Genomic DNA, 23,838 nt, shown 5'->3' on the forward strand with positions numbered 1-23,838 from the left:
CTTGAATACACAAAGCAATATAACTTGCACCCTACAGGTGATTAAAGTGATCTTCAGTGGTAAGTTTGACTATATGCAACATTTATCTTAGGCTCCGGCTTTAGAACTCAAATCCTCTCCCTTAGGATATGACTTTGCTATATTTGTGTATAGGTTATTTAGATCCTTGGGAATGTCTTGAAGTTTTTGTTTGCTACATACCTAAATGTGTTTCTAACTCCTCCATTCTCTCTTATTCTTTCACACGTGCTCTTGCTTTGTGGTACATCTTTTTTTAGAGACAGGTATCATTTACAAATATATAACACATTAGGCAGAAGGGTGATAACCTTTTAATTTAGCTTCAGGTTTTAAAATTTTATGTATTCCCTTAATAATAGGGCATGCTGTATTATGTCCTGTTGCTCTCTAACAATGTAGCTAAGCTGTTAAAAGACATGCAGAGCCCTCAGATTCCAGTTGAGGTTAAGTACACATTTTTCTGGGCAATCTATCTATATAGAAAAGTAATAAAGCCATAAGTGCTTATGACTTTCTTAATAATCTTATGCAAGAGGCTTATCATACAAGTTACAAGGTTGTTCTTTTATTTTTCTCTTATACCTTTGTTTAGATATGTTGCCAATGGTTTAAAACTGCATTACTATGTATCAGCCATTACCTTTTAGTGTGTCTTTTATGTATTTGACACTGACAGACATTTTCACTGCAATGTTTTCATATAAATTTATTAATTACTCAAGTTGTCTTTGAGGTTGTCCCAGACATCGACCTGTGAGTTAATGGTGAAATTTCATTTACAGCAGACTGAGAGCTCTTGAAAATTTATGGGATGATCAAGTTTATTTCTGGGGTGTGTGTGTTTGTGACATGTAAAGGTAACTGAAGTCTACATATGAAATAATCAGCATCAGAATTGGAGGATATTTGTGTAACCTAAATAAATCCTGGGGCCCCATGTGGTTCAATCTTAAGATAGCATCGCAAGTGAAATAATTAAAAAATAATTCTAAATTTTATTTTTACCTCTCCAAGAATTTTGAAAACTATTTTATGCATTACACATGGCAACTGTCCTTAAAATCCCCTGTTATCTTCTTCCTGGTGATCTTTCTCTCTGTGCTCTGCTCAGAAGCCAGACACTCTCTCTCTCTCTTAATCATTTACCCTTAAATAGCTATGGTAGTTCTCTTAAGTCTGCAGCCTTAGTTTTTTGGTTTTTTGTTTGTTTGCTTGTCTGTTTTTAGTTTACTCCTACCTTTCTAATTATTTTTTTCTTATTGTTCACATAATTCTGCATCACAAAAAAATTTTTTTTTTTTTAAGAAAGTGGATGAAGGGGAAAGGCTAAAAAAATAAATTTATGGGGAAATGAAAAGCTTGGAACACTAACATTTTAACAAAATTTGCCCTTAATATATTTAAACATTGATTAAGTACAATTCTTATTAAATTCATTGTTAGAACCAAGCTTGGAGTAAAGAATTATGAATTCCTTTGAAAATAAACTTCATATTCAGAATGAATTTAATAAATAGAAGTAGTAGAAGCCAAAAATAATGGGATTTATTAATTTAGAACAAATCTAGAGTAGACTATCAGAAAAAATCCAGCAGATCACATGATTGTAACATAGTTAGTGAATAAATATGCACCCTCAGGGAAAATGATCAGGGGGTCATAGGGGACCACGAATAATAAGGCAGCTGTGTAGCGCTAATGAAGAACAAGCTGAATTCAGAAATAAATCAAGAAAATGAAAAACATTTTCTTTACTTCATATTAAACCTGTATAGACATTTCTAGTTCTTATACTGATTTTAAAAGGATTCAGAAAAATTTCAACTAAGTTTGGAAGATAGTCACAAATATGATTAATTGTATATGAAAGGAAAAAGCCAAAGTGTGATTTTTATGAAAAGAAAACCATTAGCTATCTTTGCACTTTCACTTGTGGCATTAAGAAAGAATTCATTTATATAATAGTGAAGCATATTTGGTTAGTCATTGGGGAAAATTATCACATGAAATTAAGCGGCAGAAAATTTAAAAAAAAATAGAAAATGTGTTGAATCACATTCTGGGGAAGTCTTAGGAAACAGGTTTTATCATCGGGCCTTTACAACTGTGGAGGCAGGAAAAAAATGCTGTGGGTTTATGTGTGTAGGGTTTTTTCCTGCCCTAGAGTCAATGATTTTATGAAATACGTAAGAAAATCTATTCCCCAGGATTGCACAAAATGCCTTCATTTCTCTTGTTGATATACATGATTTATTTCTTGTTTCTGGAACTTACTACTTCTGCTTTTCACCAAAATTTTAATCAGTCACCTAATCAATAAACTTTTCTCCTGTTTGTCTCATTTAACATTTGGCCAAATCAGAATGGGTGAATAAAATTCTACTAAACACTATAGTATGCCTTTGTATGATTTATAAGGTATTTGCTAAGCTCTGTATTTCCTTGGAGAGAGTTAACTTTTTCCAACAAAATTATATTAAATCGTAAGTGCTCTTGCCCTATTTTGAAATCAGTGGCATGTCTTTAAGATATATATCCAAGCTCTATTTTTCACTGCTATTTCTCCCTCTTGATGACCAGAAACACATACATGCATGCTTGCCTTACCCCTAGTGTGTCAGGATTGAGGTAGCCTGTAAATTAACTTTATTTCTTAGAAATATGCAGCAACCATGTACTCTACCCAGAGCCCTCCTATAGTTACCTGCCTTGGACAAGAAGAGAAGGACGAACACTAGGTCATTCTCTCTTGCTTATCATGGTGTGCTTGTGTCTTTCATTAACACAGAGAAAAAGAAATTCATGATAGGCTTTCCTTCATTTCATTTCAAACAAGTATAGGATTTTTACTATGCTTGCAAGAAATTATATACAGTCCCTTTGGGGAAGCAGCCTGTGATATCAATAGGTAAGTTTTCTAGTTATCCAGGTGTCCCTGCTGTTAGCCCTTTAAATTTCACTTTGGGAGCAAATGCTCAAAAGTTTCAAAATCCAGCGCAAGAACACATAGACTGAAGGAACGTTCTGGTTGGTTTAGAGGGCAAAGTATTTCCAAGACATGCAAGGCTCTTTTGGTTAGGATCATAGAAATGATAATTTTGTCTCTAGGTGGCATTTATAAGAAACTATTTATAGTGGTGGAAGTCTCTCTCTGGCTGTGCTTTTATTTAGCATTTTTCTAAAAGATAGATTTGTATCTTGATATTGTTGGAATATAATAAGGTACTTATTTCACTTCTCTTTGATGAGAAAAAAAACCTGTCTTATGAGACTTTCCATCCTCTGGAACCACCTGAATGCCCCCAGTCAGCTTCATTTCATCCCCAAAGTCAGAAAGAATTCTCTCTGGTTCCCCTTTTTAGCTTGCGGTTCCCAGTCCTAACTCACCTTCACATTGCCTGGGGAGTTTTTAAACTCCATTCCTACATGAATTATAAACCGTATTCCTTTCTTTCTGACTTTCTGCAGACAGACCTGATGCACAGCCTGCTCTGGAATGCCTCACCACAGGACACTCAAATGCAAATAAATCTTTGGTATATCTGTGATAGATTATATCTATCTGATATATCAGAAAGATGCCTGGTAGATTTGACCAGTCTGGAGACAAGAATAGTGGGGAACCCTAAGTACTTAGTAGCACCCCTGACAATTTTAAGGGGTACTTCTATAGAGAACCATGTCTTCCCAGCTGGGATGGACAACAGAGTAATACGGGTGCTCCTCTGCTCCTAAACCACAGGACTATGTGTAAAATCTTTTGGATAGCTTAAGCTAATGATTTCTCCTTTAGATATCTTGCCCACATTAACTTGAATGATCACACCTTAATCTTATGTGGACTTTCATTTTTTAAATGTCTGTCTCCTTTGCCTAGCAAGGGGGAAAAAAATATATATATATATATATATATATACTTATTTAGTTTCTCTAGGTTCTTTAATAAGCTTAAGTAACTTTCTTATCTGCTATTTGAATATCAAAGATGTTTTAAATATAAAAAATATCACATATACCTTGAGAAGAAGCCTATGGGTCCTTGGCTGCCTAGTTGATAAAATATCTCAGGTTACGAAAAGTGTTAGCAATGAGTGATTGAAAGAGCATGTTTTAGGGTGTCATTTGGGCTAAGCTGGAAAAGAAGTCACACTCTGAGTTCTTTTTTTTTTTTCTGGTGGGAGATCAATACTGTCTAGACATGGTCTCATTAGGACTTTACATTGACTAAGGCAGACTCGGATAACAGTGGGACTGTTGGTGAGATATTTGTGTTGCTCATTATTACAGAGAACTCCAGATTCACTGGTGTCAATTCTGTGCATTCCAGCATCCTTCTACTCAACTGTAGGGTTATCCGTGAGGGCAGGATATGCCCACCCATGACTTTGTCAAGATTCTGAAGCCTAGAAGTTTTGGGAACTACTCTCTAGGATGTCCTAACATGCTTGATGACAGTTGTGTAGGCCCTCGGAGCATCCTTGGAGCACTGGAATTCCCTGTGGTCTTCAAAACATAAAACCAGAGATGTAGTTCGACTCACATCTAAAGGCCTCAGCCCATCCCTTTCCTGCCCATGCCCAGAAACTTTCCTGACATACAGCCTGCCCATTAATTTCTGAAAATAACGTCTTCATGTATGGAAATGTCACAGTCATTTTTTTTAAATATTTAGTAGGCTTCTCAGTTCTAAGACATTTTTGTCCATTTCTATATATTTTTTTAAATTGAGGAACTTTATGATTCCTCACCTAGGACCAGAACTTAAAAGCCCTGCATCCTTTCCCTTAGGCATTCAAACTGCTAGATATGCTGCTCTGCATGGAATCTTAAATGCTTCATTTGCGGTTACTTGTTGGCATTTTGCAAGGGACTGAAGCAATGTCTGAGCCACTAGAGGCCAGAGGTAGCCCAGCCTGACCAGGTTTCTGACAGTGAAATAAATATCTGTTATTTGTCCAGTGTCTTCACTTTTCAACTTTGGGCAAGATGAGCATAGACATTGAGAAATAATGCTGTTTATACAAAGAATTGCTCATGATAAAAGATCTCTTTCTGGGAATTTAAGTGTTCCAGTAGATTAGCATTATTGATTATTTATTCTCTTTCCACATAGTCTACAGATGATTTTAGAATCCCGAGACTATTATTCTCCCTTGTCTAGTGTAATTACCAGAACAGGGAATAATCTAATTAAAAGACAACAAGGATGGGTTCTAATTGTTCTAATAAATTATGTTAACACACAGTGCATGTCGTTACTTTTCAACAGGAATTTATTTAACAGATTGACAGCGTGTCCTTTACTGCCACAGTCTTAAATTTCATTTCTTCTAAACAAGACAACTTACAATAGGGTAGTTAAATATTCCAAAATCTGTTGGATTGGTAAGAGAATCTAAAGATCCATGTGGTACATACAGATGAAGAATTGCATTTTGGGTTCTCCAGATAAAATAATGACCCAAAACAGAAGAGGATAAAATAAAGAGGAATAGAGTCTAAAGTAAAAATCAAAAACAGACTGTTGTAATGAGGTAATAAACTTTTCATTTGCTTTTCTATTATCAAGCAAAATGTACATGATAAGATGATACTAACTCATATAATTGCATTTGCTTAATTTTAGACATTTTACACAAATCTGTTAGACACCACATTGAAAACTGCATATATGAGATGGTGCCTTCAATAAAGTCACGTCATGATATGGGCAAAACTTCATTCATTACTGACAGGCCATATATTTTTAACAGAAAACATCAGTCTCCTTGCTTATTTGAACATAATTCAGATATAATTTGTCACATAATTATATGAGAAAGCCCTCAAGGCAATACAGAAAAAGAAGAATGTGGGGAGAAAATAAAATCTATGTAGAGAATGAAGGAAAGTGTACAATCAATTCTAAATAAACACAGACACTCTTTACCTATTTCAGACAAACAGGTTCCCAGGTTGGCTTGTGTTATTGTCCTTGATATAAAAACCTTTGACATTTAATTAACAAGTGTACAGGTAGGTAGGGATCTTTCTCACAAGGAAAATTTGGGACTTCGTAGGAATAACTTTTCACCTCTGCAGAATTGATTCATTCACATGTCGAGTTCATCACAGAATATGGGGCTGGCAAACATGCGGACTGTGGTTCATATTCCTAAAGCCCACTTATTTTAGAACAGCAGTCATAGAGAGAAACAGAAAACAAGAGATACATCATGAAAGATGTGAAAATTAGAAGAAAAATCATCTTTAGTAGCAAAGGAATGCCTCCCAATTTCCTCCCTATCTGCATATATCCTGGCCTACCTGGCTCAGGATTTTTGGCTCCTTCCTCGCTGTCTATTATATTCTAGTTCACACCTTCATTTCTGATGGGCCACTTTCATGCTTATTTTTCTGTTTTTAAAAATGTGTCCTTTCTTTCAAGGCCTTTAGGCTCTGAAGATATCTTTCCTCGAAAGAGGACTGAGTGCTAGAGAGCTCCTCACAGAGCTGAAGGACCCTCGCCACCAGGTCTAAATAAGATCAAGTGCCCTCCGAGAGGCAGCATGAAGGTGGCGTGCACTTTTTTAAAAAAATATTTGGACTGTAAAGGAAATAAAGAGGTAGTTAAATAAGCCCTTATGTTATCACATAGACACTTTTATTCTTCTGTTTATTTTTTTCTGTGTTTTTCTGAAATTACTTTTCATTAGAAGTGTGATAGCAGTTATGTAAATGCAGAAATCTATTCCATTTCATTTCTAGAGCCAACTCTAGATGCTTCTAAGGGGGTGGGGTGAGCTATGTGGTTGGGTAGAGGGTCAGCATAACAATTGGGAGACGGAGAGGGACAACAAATGAGCTGCAGTCCCTAGAGGTCTTTGGAGACTAGGCATTTCTGGGGCATCGAATGTGAACTTGACATGCTGTATGTAAATCTGATTTTTTTTTTCTCAGCCACTGGCATTGGAAAATTTTAATTTAGTAAATAACGCAAAATATACATGAAGAAATGTTAATGTTTTGACAGACACTTACAAATGCCAGGGAATCGGAAGCAACAGGAAAGCTGAAGCACTTCACTGAATGTGCTGCCATCTAGCCATGATCTCATTGCATGCTGCTTCACTCACTGGTCACAGAGATACTGAAGTCATTCGGCAGGCAGAATGGAGTGTGTGTAAAATGGAGTGTAGAAGGCAGGGAATCGGCTGAGTCTTTTACTTTTATTGGCCATTAACACATCCTACCAGTCCATAAACTAAATTTTGATACATATTAGACTACAGATAATGTTAATAATTCATGGAAAAGCTACTTTAAAAAGAGTGTTATAGTAGCAATCATTACTTTAAATATTACACTCACCATTTTCGTCTGTTCGGTGGCTCCTCGTGGTACACAGGATTGGTGGAGTATAGTCGAGGATAAGGCCCTGTAGCCCAGCATCCTTCCCTTACCTGTCTTTTCTATAGCATCTCTTGCTTGTTCCAATGGATGTTCTATACCTCAGCCAGGCATTCAGTCTCACAGATTCTCAAATGTACCATCTTTTCTGCTTTTCTCAGGGCTTTCGTGCAGGGTTCCCCTTCCACCCGGGAAGTCCTTTCACTACCTAACTTTCAGAACCTGATTCACACATCTCTGAGAAGTTTCCACTGATTCTCTCAAGCAGTGGTAATTCTCTCTGTGTGTCAGCATTGTGATAAGTACATACCTGCATTTTTGTACTTATCACACACTATTGTAATTATTTTTCACATGTTTATTTTTTCTGCCAGAATCAGAGTTTCTTGTAGCCTGATGACATTTAAATTAGATAGGATCCAGTTTATTGTATTTTTTTTAGCTCTTCCTACATGTATTATTTTTGAGTTTCTGCTGAGATTCAGGAACTTAAAGCTTTCAAAGTCCGGAATGCAAATAACAATCAACAGTCAAGCCAGTATCCTATAGCCTGTGAAAATATCCTCAGGAATAAAGCGGAAGTCAGAATATTCTCAGATGAAGGAAAACTAAGAGAATTTGTGTTTTTTGTTTGTTTGTTTGTTTTTGTTTTTGTTTTTGAGACGGAGTCTCGCTCTTTCGCCCAGGCTGGAGTGCAATGGCGCGATCTCGGCTCACTGCAAGCTCCGCCTCCCGGGTTCAAGCGATTCTCCTGCCTCAGCCTCCCGAGTAGCTGGGACTACAGGCGCCCGCCACCACGCCCGGCTAATTTTTTTGTGTTTTAGTAGAGACGGAGTTTCACCGTGTTGCCCAGGCTCGTCGTGAACTCCTGAGCTCAGGCAATCCGCCTGCCTCGGCCCCTCAAAGTGCCGGGATTACAGGCATGAGCCACCACGCCCGGCCAGAAAACTAAGAGAACTTGTTGCCAGCAAACCTGCCCTAAAGGAATGGCTAAAGAAATTTATCTGTCAAGGTTGCAGTAAGGTATAATTGCATCACTGCACTCTCCAGCCTGGATGACACGGTGAGACTCTGTCTCGAAAGGAAAGGAAAGGAAGGGAAGGCAGGGCAGGGCAGGGCAGGGCATTATCTATTTGGAAAGAAGACAATTAAAAATGGATCTCTTCAACATCAAGAAGGAAGAAAAAGACATAGCAAAAACATATGTACTCTTGAGAACTCTAAATTATGTCTGAAGGTTGAAGCAAAAATTGCAACATTCTGATGTGGGTGTAAATGCATGTAGAGGAAGTATTTAAGATAATTATATTATAAATGGGGAAGATAAAGGGATGCAAAGTGGGGAGATAGGATTTCTATATGTTACTCAAACTGGTAAAACGATGACACCAGTAAACCGTTTAGTTATAAATACATCATGTAATACCTAGAGAAATCTTTAAAAAATTATGTACAGAAATGCACTGAAAGACACTTCAGATAAATCAAAACAGAATTCCAAAAAGTGTTCAAATAGCTTAGAAGAAGTCTGGGAAAAGAAAACAGAAAAACACAAAGAGAACAAACAGAAAACAAACAAAAAATAAAATGGCAGTATAAATTCTAAAATATCAATAATTACATTAAAGTTAAATGGTCTAAATATACCACTTATAATACAGAGAAGAGATTAGCAGAATTGTTTAAAAACCATGACCCAACTATATTCTGTCTATGAGAAGCTCACTTTCAATATAACAATAGAGGAAAGTAAAATAATGGGAAAAGATGTATCATGCAAAATTTAATCAAAGGAAAACAAGAGTAGCTGGTTCTTTGAAAAGGTTAATAAAACTGACAATCTAGCAAGACTGACAAAGAAAAGAGAAAAGACACAAATTACCAATATTGTAACTAGGCAACTTAACTTCCAAATGCATTTTAAAACATTTTTTTCCTCTTCTCTTGGTTTTCAAGATACAACCTTGAAAAACTGCAGAAGCTTTTTCCTCAGCCTAAAAATAGACTCCACGTCCCTCCCTTTTTCACCGTATGTACTCCCTTCACATTTGTCTAACTATATGCTAGTATCTAATTACAGTGCCTTCTTAGAAGTTCCAGGGGCTAATCTTCAGACAGGCAGACTAAGCTTGGAGACCCAGCTGCAAAATTCCAGCGATTACTTCAAGGTGGCTGGTTAAAACCTGGCCATGGCTGCTCAGGAACTTAAAGCATTCAAAGTCCTGAATGAAGTAATAATCAACAATCAAACCAGTGTCCTACAGCCAGTGAAAATATCCTCAGGAATAAAGAAGAAGTAAAGATATTCCCAGATGTCTTGACTCACCATCCAGGTAGACTGAGACCCAAGATAGCTACCAGAACAAGACACACAGATATTATACTTAGTGCAATTCTTGCATGCCTTCCTTATCAAGTTTTCCCTTTTTAAACCCCTGCCTTCCCTCAAAATCAAAGTGATTGCTTTGGGTGGGAATCTGACCATTTCCCCTTTACTGGTTTTGGTTAGTAAAATGACTTTCTTTCTACCAGACCTCACTCTTGTTAACTGGACTCTGTAAACAATGGGCATCTGGACCTGCATTTTGTTACAATATCAGGAATGAAAGAGGAGATATCACTATTGACCCTGTAGACATCAAAAGGGTAATAAATAAATGCCATGAACAACTCTACACACATAAATTTGACAACTTAGATGAAATGGGCCACTTCCTCAAAAACACAAATTCCTACCATTCACCTATCATGAAATAGATAATATTTAAAAGCCCATAACTATTAAAAATTGAATTAATCATTTAAAAACTCCCTGAAAATAAATATTTAGGCCCAGATGGCTTCACTGGAGAATTTTACCAAACATTCGTTTACCAAACAAATTCTTTGTTTACCAAAAAAATTCTTTGTTTACCAAACAAGAATTAATAGGAGTTTTATACAGTCTCTTCCAGAAAATAGGAGAGAACACTTCACAATTCATTTTAGGAAGCTGGTATTACTCAGATGTGACAAACAGAAAAAACAGTGCAAAAAAGAAAAATACATACCAATAACCATCATAAATAGAGACACAACAATCCTTAACAAACTATTATCAAACAGAATTCAGGCTAAAAGAAAAATATACCACGACGAAATGGAGTCTAGTCCAGCAAGGCAAGGCTGGTTCCACCACTCCTATTCAACATAGTGCAGGAAGTTCTAATCAATGCAGTAAGGCAAGAAAGGGAAATAAAAGGCATACAGATGGAAAGAAAGAAAACAGTTAATATTTGCTGATGACATGATTTTCTACACAGAAAACCCTAAGTGATCTACAAAGACAAAAAAACACAAAACCAACTCTTAAAACTGGTAAGTGGCTGGGTGTAGTGACTGATAACTGTCATCCCAACACAATGGGAGGCCGAGGCAGGAGGATTGCTGGAGCCTAGGAGTTCAAGACCAGCCTGGGAAATATGGAGAGACCTCATCTCTCCTCAACAACAACAAATGAACCAGGCCTGGTGGTGTATGCCTGTCATCCCAGCTACTTAGGAGACTGAGGCAGGAGGATGGCTGGAGCTCAGGAGGTTGAGGCTACAGAAGGTTGTGTTTGTGCCAAAACCTGTGTGCCACTGCATTCCAACCTGGGTGGCAGAGTGAGACCCTATCTCAAACAAACAAATGAAAAACTAATAATTGAGTTCATTAAGGTGGCAGGATATGAGATAAACATTTAAATTATCAATTGTATTTCTTTATACTAGCAATGAATCTGTGGACACAAATTTTAAAAATATAGTACAATTTGCCTTAGCTCAAAAATATGAAATACTTACATGAAATAAATCCAATAAAACATTTATAGAACTTGTTTGTTGAAAACTATATAATGTTGATGAAATACATTTTAAATATCTAAATAAATGGAGAAAAATATTATGTTCATGATTTGACGGTCACAGCGTAGTAAAGATACCAATTCTTCCCAAATTGATATACAGGTTTAAAGCAGTTCCTATCAAAAATCTCAGTATGATTTTTTCATATATATATGAGATTATTCTAAAATTCATACAGAAACAAAGGAACTAGAGTAGCTAAAACAATATTGAAAAGGAAATAATAAAATGGGAGCAATCAGTCTACCCAGTTTCAAGACTTACTGCATAGTTACTATGTGGCTATCCATGGAGTGACAGAAACATAGATCAATGGAACAGAATAAAGAACCCTTCTTTTAGAAGAAGAAAGCATTAGAGAAAAATCTTTGGAATCTCTGGCTAGGGAAAGAGTTCTTAGATTTGACATAAACACAATCCATAACAGGAAAAAAAATGATATATTGGTGATATATTGGACTATATCAGAATTAAAACTTTTGCTTTTGCACCGTGGAGTTTTTTTTTTTTTTTCTTTTTTGAGACAGTGTCTCACTCAGTTCCCCAAGCTGGAGGGCAGTGGCACGATCTCGGCTCACTGCAACTTCTGCCTCCCAGGTTCAAGTGATTCTCCTGCCTGAGGCTCTGGAATAGCTGGGACTACAGGTGCATGCCACTGTGGCTGGCTAATTTTTGTATTTTTTTTTCTTTTTAGCTCAGACTGGCTTTTGCTGTGTTGGCCAGGTCTCAAACTCCCGACCTCAAAAGATCCACCCTCCTCGGCCTCCCAAATGCTGGGATTACAGGTGTGAGCCACCACGCCTGGCTTAATACCCTTTTAAGAGAATGAAAAGAATAACTACAGGCTGGAAGAAAATATTTGCAAACTACATATCTGACAAAGGACTAGTATTTAAAATACATAAAGAATTTTCAAACTCAACAGTAAAAAATCCAAGCAACTCAATTAGAAAATAGGTAAAAGTCATGGCCAGACATTTTACTGAAGAGGTTACACAGATGGCAAATAAGCACATGAAAAGATGTTCAACAGTATTAGCCATCAGGGAAATGCAAATCAAAACCACAATGAGTTATCACTATGAACATATTGAAATAGCTAAAATAAAAGGTAATGATAACACCAAATTCTGGTGAGGATGCAGAGAAATTGTGTTACTGGTGAGAATGTAAAATGTTATAGCCACTCTAGAAAATGGTTTGGCAGTTTCTTACAAAATTAAACATGCACTTATTATACTCCTGGGCATTTATCCCAAGTAAACAAAAGCTTATGTTCACACCAAAACCCACACATGAATTTTCATAGAGCTTTATCTGTAATAGCCCCAAACTGAACACAGCTCAGATGTCCTTTATTGGGTGAATGGTTAAGCAAACTGTGGCCCATCCATACCATCGAATACTACTCAGCAATGAATTATTAATACATGAAACTACTTGACTGAATCTTCAGGGAATAGATTAAAGGGGGAAAAAAACAATACCAAAAGATTACACACTGTATGACTCCACTTGTATAACATTTTTGAAATGAAAAAATTATATAAATGGAGTACAGATTCGTGGTTAAAAGTTAAGAAGGGGTGGAGTGGGAGGGAAGTGGGTGTGGCTATTAAAGAGCAACAAGAGGATCCCTGTGATGGACACATTCTGTGTTTTGACTGTGTCATTGTCAATATCTTGGTTTTGTTACTGTGTAATAGTTTTCCAAGATGTTACCATTGAAGGGAATTGGATAAAGGGCATATGGACCCTCTCTGTATTTTTTTCTTACAGGCTTCATGTGAGTCTACAATTATTTCAAATAAAAAATGTTAGTTAAAAAAGGGGAGGGGAATATGAACAAAAATAATAGAGGAGAAGTTCACAGAATATAATTGTAGAAGCTGCCTTAAAAGGCCAGGGACTGATTTAAAAGGGGAGAGAAATGGTAAAATCTAAACTGAGATTCTAGAAAGTGTCAGGAATTCATGGCACTGTAAATGTATGAAAGTGGGAATGAAGGAATATTAAAAGAACATTGAAAGAATAACAAATAACTGCTCATCAGTCCCCAGAGTTCTTGCCCAACCTGCATAGCCTGGGAACTGCCTCTCCCAACTGCCTCCCTCCCTACTTCCCCAGGAGGAAGACTGGAGGGGTTGGACCAACTACAGGGGTGTGACTGGAGTCACCATGCATAGCTGAGGACAGGTATAGTGATGAAAGTGGGGGCTTAAGTGAAAGACAATATGATGGGGCTTCTGCTCTTTCCCATACTTAAGTCTCAGAACAATGGCACCCAGGCTTATACCCCTAAGGCAGGAGATTGAAAGGTATCTTTCTGGGGAATTTGACCAGCCCAAGGAAAGAGACCTAGAAATATCAACAACCAGAGCTTTTCTAAGCCAATCTTTCTAGAATTGTGTTGTCTAATATGGTAGCCACTAGCAACATTTATGGCTACTGAGCATTCAGACTAATCAGGTTAGTCTGATTTGAGATGGGCCTTAAATGTAAAGTACACCCTGAATTTTGAATGCTTAGCATAAAATCTCTTATAAACTTTTATTAACATGTTGAAATAATATTTTTGATATATTGGGTTAAGTAAAAGCTATTATTAAAATAGTTTTTAAAATGAATAAGAGACTGAATTTCTTCCAGATTGAAAACAGGAAAAACAACTTTTATGGTGCCTCTGTGCTTTTTTATTATTATTATTATTAATTGATCTAAAGCAGCACGTTATCAACACAAAGGGAGTGATTAGCCAGGAAGGAGAAAAAATAGTTGTGACCACATATATCTGACATACCTGATGTATCTCTTTCTTGCTGGTTTCTATTGAAATTGTTTTTTTAAAAGGCACAATCTGCGGAATGACAGTAGGCGAGTTATCTGGGCATCCCTATGTATTTCATCCTCCCAAGTTTCTGTTAAATTTGTTACTTTGGGTGAGAGTGACACAGACGTTGGGCATGGCAAGGAGGTTCTTTATGTATCAGTAGGAGTGCCTCCAATATGTTTTGGGTTGTCCAGTGAGTCATTCTGTCTGGATCGGAATCCAAGATCTGCAACTTAGTAACTGTGATTTAGGTCAAGTAATTTAACTCTCTTTGCCTCTGTTTCCTCATTGGTAAAACAGGAATCAAAACAATAGAACTCTTTTTTTTCTTTTTATCTATTCTTATACAATGTATTCTTATACAATTAGATATAAAGTACAAAAAGATAAAAAGTCCAGTGAGTCATTCTGTCTGGATCGGAATCCAAGATCTGCAACTTAGTAACTGTGATTTAGGTCAAGTAATTTAACTCTCTTTGCCTCTGTTTCCTCATTGGTAAAACAGGAATCAAAACAATAGAATTCTTTTTTTTTCTTTTTATCTAATTGTATTCTTATACAATTAGATAAAAAGTACAAAATAATAATACTTTTAAGTTCATTGTGAAGATTGCATACTTTAATGTGGGGGAAAAAATGCTTAGATGGTGCCCAGCACATAGTGAGCATTATATAAATGCTGCCTATTATTATTATTATTACTTGGGGCTAAGGGCTCTAGTATTATCTCTGATCCTTAGGCCAGCTTTTAAGGTAAGTAGTGTTGTTATCTAAGATTCTGAGGCTTAGAGAAGAAGCTGCTCAACTGGGCTACAAAGTCACTTCAAAAACCTGCGATTTTTTTCCATTATACAATCATGTCTCATAAATCTTAGTGCCCTATTGCTGAAAGAAGCCTTTTAGATCATCCTAGGAGGTTTCTGAACTTGTCTGCAGAGTGAGTGGTTAAGGGTTGGGCTCTGGGGTCCAAAAAAATGTGTTGTTTGAATCCTAACCCATCACTCAGAGCAGCTGGGTGGTCTTGGACAAATTCTTCAACTGCTTTTCTCTAATGTGGTGTCTCCCTCATAGGTTGTTAAGACGAAAAAATGAGATAATGTATGAAAAGTTCTTGGCATACTAAGTGTTCCATAATTATTAATTTTTATGATTATGGTTTTATGGTAAATATGAACTAAGTCTGAAGCTAGTGGCAGAGGTACAACTGGAACTCTGGCAGGTCTTTTTATTCAGTGCTCTCTCTTCTCCATTTTGCTATCTAATTAGTTAGTTTTCATTTATCCTTTTAGAGCCTACATTTATAAAGTCAGGGGTGTTAGTGAAGATTTTAGAAGAACATTTTCCAAGAGTTTTTTTAAACTGCCAAGTCCAGAGATTTAGGATATACCTTGGTGCTGAAGTAATTGGCTCTCTTAGTCTTGCATTAGAAGAAGTTCTCTTTCAGAGTATAAGGTTGAGAACCATGGGAAGAACTCTCACATTTTAGTAATTGCTTCATGGAATAACTTACCTCCTAAAAACATATGTTTTTCAGCTTCAACTCATTCCTTTCCTTTCTGTGCCATTTTGAGAATCTCCTCATTATATATAATCACAATCTTATGTTCTGAGTTTCTCTTTTTAACTATTTCCTCAAGTGCCATCACTTATTAATATTTTCTTTTCTGTTTATCAACTAGTTGGGGAAGTGGTATGCTTGTTAGTACTGATGAGTTTCTTAGGAAAATACAGAAATAATTTAATCTTAAAGGTTTTCTATCTGTCAGAGAATCTGTCATAAAAGATGCCTGAAGCAAGCTGTGCAGTATTTACTGCCCTTATATCACACCTACACACAGTTCACGATTGGAGATTAATTCAGAAATTCTTATTAATATGTTAAGCTAAGGACAAGGATGAGATGTTTTAATACCTCCATAAATGCAACATTTGTTGTGTGTGTGTGTGTGTGTGTGTGTGTGAATTGGATTGCTTTGCTGTGAACAAGACAGATCTCTACTTTGCTCTAATATCGATAATGTAGGTGTCTTCCAAATTTCTTTTAAATTGATTTCTCCTATTCCCGATAGTTAGCCAGATAGGCCATATTATAGCTTTTTGCTCTCCTAATGTGGAAGAAACCAAAGGACTAATAGTTTTTCCAAAATAACTGAAAGAACATTAGGATATGGAATTGCAAATATATTTCCATTTTGTCATAAAGAAGCTTAATATTTTTCCCTGTTACTTAGACATTAATTAAAACTGTGACATTTCTCTTATTTTTACTAGCACCAGAATAAGAAAGGTAAATATTTTGTTACAAGAATCTTATTCTCTGAGAGAAATCTCTAATGGTACCTTATATTTCACTTACCACTCTCTTCTTTTGGTTTATCTGGTGCTTCTGTTTGGTTATTGGGCTGCTTTACAATGAAAATCATGCTAAACTTTTCAGCTACTTTTTTGACTTCTTTCCTCTCAACCTGGAGACTAGAGAAAAGTGAGTGTAGGGAAGGAAAAATAATTTTCTCTTTACCCTTTATGGTCCTTAGGTTGGGATAGACCCAGAAGCAAGAGAAAAACAAACAGAAGTTAAAAATGTGTGTATCTCATGTACACATGGAGATACCCAGAGATATGAATAAATCTCAAAGAGGTGGCTTTGAGATCAGGCTCAAATACCATTGTCCACTGAAACAAAAAAAAGAAGGGTATGGGGGATAGTCAGTTGTGGAGGGATGCCCGGGAAAAGTATGGTAAACATGAGTAAGGTTTGTTATGCAGATTTAAGTTGGTGTCTTCTCCACTGGTAAGAGTCTCTAGTGATTTGGTCATCCTTCTCTTCCTGGTACAGAGAGGGAGACACCCTTATGAATAGAAATTTGCTTTATAGATGTAAATTCCTTTTACAAAAAGGTAACTTCTATTCTGTTTTCAGATCTTCTCCTGTAGCTGCAGTCTCTCAAAATAATCAGCTCAAAATAATCCTTATGCTAAAGAAGCATGTTGTGGGGAGGCATATTCTGGTCTACCAAGTTTCAATTCTTCCCTCCTTCTAATGAAGCCCAAGTTGAACCAGGAAAGCTTTATATTCTTCATCCATCTGACAATCAGAAGTTATTAAGTGCTTTCCATCCAGCACCATGTTAGGTACCACGAATACTACAAAAAGCACATTGGAAAATTCTCAGATCTCAAGAAACTTGAGATCTCTTTTCCTTGTTTTCTTTTACTTTTTTCCCCTCTTCTAATAACTTTCCAAATAATTTGAGGCTGTTTACTAAATTAAAGGTAGTCTACAAATAATAGAACCATTAATCATGAAAGAGAAACATGACCATCTTTAGTAGTATAAGTTGGTAGGCCCATGGAATAAACTAAATTTGGTTGTAGGTATCCAGCAACTAAGAAGAAAGGGAATTATTTGGCTTATGTAACATTCCTTGTCTGACCAGAGAAAGCATTCCAGTTTTTCCATGCAGGTGAAATCTCTCTGTGATCAAACCCAAAGGGGTAATTTATTGGTTACAAAGTAAATATTGACTTTGGTGTGGTTTTCAAACACGGGAGTAGGTGTTGGGAGGTAAGGGTGCAGGCATGGATCATATCTATCTTTACTATGGTGTTTCTGGAGTTTGGCACAGTGCCTGGCTCATAGTAGGTGCTTGTCATATAGTTGTTAGATTTAATTGAGCTATGCAGTAGATCATTTTGCATTGACTTTTGATAACAATGATAAAGTGCTGTATACTCCATGCCTTTGAATATTGTTGTGTCTCTCTCAAGAAAGCCATTATTCCATCCCTTGTTCTCCTCCTTCTCATCCTTCAGGTCTCAGGTTTAATTTAAGTTCCTTTGTTTTAGTATCTCTTAGAGTGATCTGCTCCTTTGTTTTTGTTTGTTTGTTTGTTTGTTTGTTTTGAGACAGTATTTCACTCCTGTTGCCCAGGCTGGAGTGCAATGGCACGATCTCGGCTCACTGCAACCTCTGTCTTCCGGGTACAAGTGAATCTCCTGCCTCAGTCTCCCGAGTGGCTGGGATTACAGGCACCCGCCACCATGCCCGGCTAATTTTTGTATTTTTAGTAGAGACGGGTTTTTGCCATGTTGGCCAGGCTGGTCTCAAACTCCCGACCTCAGGTGATCCACCCACCTCACCTCCCAGCGTGCTGGGATTACAGGCATGAGCCACCATGCCTAGCCTGCTCCTTTCTTTTAGAGCTATTCCCTGAGTTTCAAAGGTTTCACTTCCTATGGGAGCCTTTGACTCATGCCCATCTCCTCCAATAGCTTCCAGGAGGATTAGGTCACCTTTGTACCCTAGCCCCTAGCATATGTGCCTGGCACATATAACAAAGTATAAATACTTTGTTAAATGAACAAAAGTAATTAATTACTGAACAATGTAGAGAGTTGTGCTTTTAATGAGCTTTGAATGAAAATTGAATAATGGATTAAAATGAAAGTAAGGTTAAACATAATAATAATGATGACAATGATAATGATGATAAAAAAGGTGAATTCTAATCATGTGCCAGGTTCTTTACATAAACTATCTCACTGAATCCCCCTAATAACTTAATGAGGAAGCCAAAGTTATTATCCTTATTTTACCAAATAGGAAAATGAGCATGGAGAAGACTGATGATTACTTGTGTACAATCATGCACCTGTTTGGTTGGTAGAGCCCAGGATTCAAACCCGTGTCCTTAACCACTACGCAAAATATACCCCTATGCTATTTTACTAAAGCATTCTCAAGTCCACAATCTGGAGGAACAGAATTATCTGTCCTCATGTGTCCTGAGTAGTGTGACAAGTTACCCTGTGACAACCCAAAATAGCAACAGTCCCCCATCATTTCACAGTGAGGTTTCAGCCTTGCTTCTGTCCAGGAACAGAAAATGTAGCACCAGAGGCCATATGATTCTTTCCTTTCACTATCAGTGGGGCTGGAGAGAGATGTTCTTATCACCCATCCCATTTTAGTGCACAGCCCCCTAGCTGAACGCCCTTTGCTGCAGTTTCATTTATAAGGAGTATCACATACTTCATTTGTTCATTTGAAAACCCGATGTTTATTGCAGTGCAGAGCAGCCACATTATTATAAGTACTTACTCAGACAAATTAAATGATTCAGTGTAGTAGCTCTGAAAAGTCTAATTTCCATGTGTGGAATCATGTTTATCAACACTCAAATTCAAAGGCACAAAATAGCATATTTACATTGGTAACTTGTTCATAACATTCCTTTTCTACCTTGCTCGTTTTATTGTTAGAAACCAATCCAAATCCCATTTTTAGGATGACACGTACGAAAGGATGATATTCAACTACTGTAACTGTGATGGAGGCCGAGCAATGAGAGCAAATCCAGCACACTACTGGTGCCTCCTGCCTTCTAGTTTCTTGTATTGGGATTTGGGGATGGCCAGATTTTTCTCTGAAGGTTTGGTTGTTTCTTTTTAAACATACAATATTGACCCAGGAGGAAGCATTCAGGTCACTTTGGGCTTTCACTTCATGATTACTGAACTTTCCTGCAAACTTTTTTGCCTTCACAGACTCTCTCTCCAGGAAGAGAAGGAACATGCTGCACAATTCTAGCCCCTTTCAAGAATGACCTCCTTGGCTCAATGAGGATCTTGCAGTTATTAGCAGCAAAAATGAATTATCCTAAAGCAAATTCTTTTTTTTTAAGCAAAGGTTTCATTTTGTGGGGGGAAAGCCTAATCTCAAGTCCTAGAACATGGAAGGTTAATGACCAACTTGCTTTAAAGAGAAAAATATGACAAGCAAAATTGCCAAGTCTGCTGAAGAACTAATCAAGCATATTGTTCCCTTGATTCTAGAAAATTGCAATGCACTTTTAAAAGGTTGAAAAGATGTCCATGGTGTACTCTTGGTTTACTTTGTCTGTAAATGTGTGTTCCTGTGTCCTGTAGTGTCGGTGGTTCCAGGGCCAGTGGGCATGTGGTGAAGACCATGGCTGCTTGTGGTCTTCTGGTGTTCCCCTGGCAGAGAGCTCCTTGTCATTCCAAATGACAGATGGTTCCCTCTGCGGGCTGAACTGAAATTCAGCCCTCCACGCTGAGACAGTCTGGGAGGAATCACCAATGGTCACGCTGATTGTTAAAACATAGTTTTGAGTTTCATCCTTAAAAAACTAACCTCGACCAGCCTGACCAACCTGGAGAAACCCCGTCTCTACTAAAAATACAAAATTAGCCAGGCGTGGTGGTGCGCACCTATAATCCTAGCTACTTGGAAGGCTGAGGCAGGAGAATCGCTTGAACCTGGGAGGCGGAGATTGCAGTGAGCCGAGATTGTGCCATTGCACTGCAGCCTGGGCAACAAGTGTGAAACTCCATCTCAAAAAAAGAAAAGCAAAAAAAAAAAAAAACAAACAAAAAAAGTAACCTCATCTATCCCCATCTATGATTAGCAATTAGCTTAAGTGCAGTCCAGAACTGGTAACTCCCTTCCTTCCTTCCTTCCTTCCTTCCATCCCTTCGTCCCTCCTTCCCTTTCCTCCTTCCTTTACTCCCAGAAAACAAAAAAGTACAGATGAGCACAAAAACTAGTGTAATGATCATCTATACTCTCACTATCCCAAAACGAGTATCTGTTTTTGTTTGGTCAGATTTGCTTCCAGTGTTGTTTTTTTCCTTTTTAAAGAAGTTATTGATAAAACTAAATCATTTTCACCAATAATGTCCTGTCCTTCCCTGCACCCTCCACTTTCTTTGCTGCCTGTACCCCTGCATAAAACTCCCTACCATAAATTTGGGATGTATTTGACTAGTCCATTGTTTATACTTTCACATACATGTATGTGTATTCACAGCAGCAGTCCCCAACTTTTTGGCACCAGGGACTGGTTTTGTGGAAGATAATTTTTCCATGGATGGGGAGTGGGGGGTATTGTTTTGGGATGAGACTGTTCCACCTCAGATCATCGGGCATTAGGATCTCATCATAAGGAACAGGCAGCCTAGATCCCTCGCATGCACAGTTCACAGTAGGGTTCCTGCTCCTATGAGAACCTAATGTCCCCACTGATCTGACAGGAGGTGGAGCTCAGGCGGTAATGCTCGCTTGCCTGCTACGCACCTCCTGCTGTGTGGCCTGGTTCCTAACAGGCCACAGATTGGTACTGGTCTGCCGCCTGGGGGTTGGGGACCCCGACCTACAATGAATACATTGTATGTTTAACATTTTCCTTTGTGTTACTTTTCTGCCCATGACATTTATGGAACATCCACACTGATGCCTATAAAACCAATCTATTCTTTTTAACAGCCATATGTCCTTTAATCATATAAATATAGCATATTTTATTTACCGATTTGCTTTTAAGGGTGACTTTTAGGTCATTTCCAAGTTTTGTTATACTGAAAAAGGTGCTGCAATAATTATTTTAGTATATGTCCCCTTATATGTATGTTTCTTAGCCCTGGTATACCCCCCAAGAAGAGTTACTATGCCATGGCATATGTGTAGTGTCACTTTTGATAATACAGTAAAATTGCTCAATAGAATAATATACCAATTCATGATTCTGCTGCAAGTAAACTAGAATAATATGCTATTTTTTCTCGTATCTTGGACAACACTGAATTGTGTCAGTCTTTTTCATATTAACTAGTCTGATAGAAATAAAGTAGAATCCCATTATTTTCATTTGCATTTTCCTCATGTTTAGTGAGAGTATTAGTCAGTTTTCATGCTGCTGATAAAGACATACTGGAAACTGGGCAATTTACAACAGAAAGAAGTTTAATGGACTTACAGTTCCATGTAGATGGGGTGGCCTCACAATCATGGCAGAAGGCAAGGAGGAGCAAGTCACATCTTACATGGATGGCAGCAGACAAATAGAGAGCTTGTGCAGAGAGACTTCCATGTTTTAAACCATCAGATCTCTTGAGACTTATTCACTCTCATGAGAACAGCATGGGAGAGACCCACCCCCATGATTCAATTACCTCCCACCAGGTTCCTCCCATGATACATGGGAATTGTGGGAGTTACAATTCAAGGTGAGACTTGGGTGGGGACACAGCCAAACCATATCATTGAGGTTGAGCTGCTTTTCTTATGTCCATGGTCCATTGTTCTTTCTTTGAATCACTATTTTAAAAAATATTTATTTGTTTACCTTTTTCTTTTTGTTGATTTTAGGAGTTCCTTATATATTCTGGTTACTTATTCCCTGTCTGTTAAACATGTTGCTAATATCTTTGGCTGGTCTGGCATTTGAGAAGATAATTTATTCAGATGATCAGTACAGTTAAGTTGTTTCGGTTTCTAATTTAATTCTATGTACTATCAAGAAGTCAGGCATATCTCTACCTGCAATCTATTGCAAATCCTTTTGGATCTTCTTTCAAAATATTTCGCATAGGACTGACCAGTTTTCACTATCCTGTGTGCTACCTGGCTAGCACCTTTATTCACCAGGATAACTGCAGGAGCCTCCTAAGTGGCCTTGTTCTTCAGTTTATTCTTACCAAATAGCCAGACAGAGCTTATTAAACTGTAAGTCAGATCTTGGTTCACCTCTGCTCAGAACTAGGCAATGGCTTCCCACCTTGCTCCAAGTAAAAGCCTAAGTTCTTAGAGTGGCCCATAAGGTCTAGTACCCTCCAGCTCCTTGTCATCACTCTGACCTGGTTTCCTGCCACTATCCCCTGGCTATTCCAGCCACACTGGCCTCCCTGCTGTTCTAACATACAAACGTGCACCTGCCTGGGACGTTTGTACTTTCTGTTCCCTCTGCCTAGAATTTCTTCATCCAGAGCCATCATCATGGCTGTCCCCTGCACCTCAAATCTTCCCTGAGACATTACCTTTTCAGTGAGAACTTTCCTGATCTCCTTGCTCAAAAATGCAACAATCTCCCCAAACACACTGTATTGATTTCCTAGGGTGGCAGTAACTAAGTACCATATACTGAGTGGCTTAAAACAACCGAAATTTATTGTCTCATAGTTCTGGGGGCTACAAGTCTGAAATCAAAGTGTCACCAGGGCCATGCTCCCTCTGAAATCTGCAGGGGAATATTTCTTTGCCTCTTCCTAACTTCTGGTTATTTGCTGGCAATCCTTGGTTTGCAGCTACATAACTCCAATCTCTGCCTTTGTTCTCACATGGCGTTCCTTCTCCCCTGTGTCTCTGTGTCTTCACGTGGTCATCCTCTTATATCCAATCATATTGGATGAGAGGCCTGCCCACTGAACTACAGTATGGCTTCATCTTAACTTAAATAATTATATCTGTATCAATCCTATTACCAAATAAGGTCACATTCTAAGTACTGAGGGTTAGGACTTCAACATATCTTTTTTCCTGATGGGGAGGGGCTGGGGGAACAGAATTCAACCCATAGTACTCACCATCTCCCTTCCTACTTTGTGTTTCTCCAGAGTCCTTAGAACTATTTAACCAATCATGTATTTTACATATGTATTTTGTTTGTTTGTCTCCTCTACCAGAAGGTAGGCAGCATGATGGCCCGATCTTGGACTATTATGTTCACTGCTATAGGGAATAGTGCCTGACACCTTAGTAGAATCTCAATAAATACTTGTTAAATGAATGATCATCTGCTTTCAATTACTACATTGAGCTGACCATGTAACATGATGTAGGCCAAGATTATTAGATTAAAAAGGGAAACAATTACCTCTAAATGAGATCCTAGGGAATGAATTGGTGTTTATGAT

The 23,838-nt window shown here is 37.7% G+C and overlaps 1 protein-coding gene across 27 annotated transcripts in view; it reads left to right on the forward strand.

The window, feature by feature from the left end:
* Positions 1–23,838, forward strand: part of FHIT (fragile histidine triad diadenosine triphosphatase) — a 1,506,756-nt gene that overhangs the window by 405,066 nt on the left and 1,077,852 nt on the right. The gene's annotated exons all lie outside the window — the stretch shown is intronic.

Source organism: Pongo abelii, chromosome 2 (assembly GCF_028885655.2).
Source record: "Pongo abelii isolate AG06213 chromosome 2, NHGRI_mPonAbe1-v2.0_pri, whole genome shotgun sequence".
NCBI lineage: Eukaryota > Metazoa > Chordata > Mammalia > Primates > Hominidae > Pongo > Pongo abelii.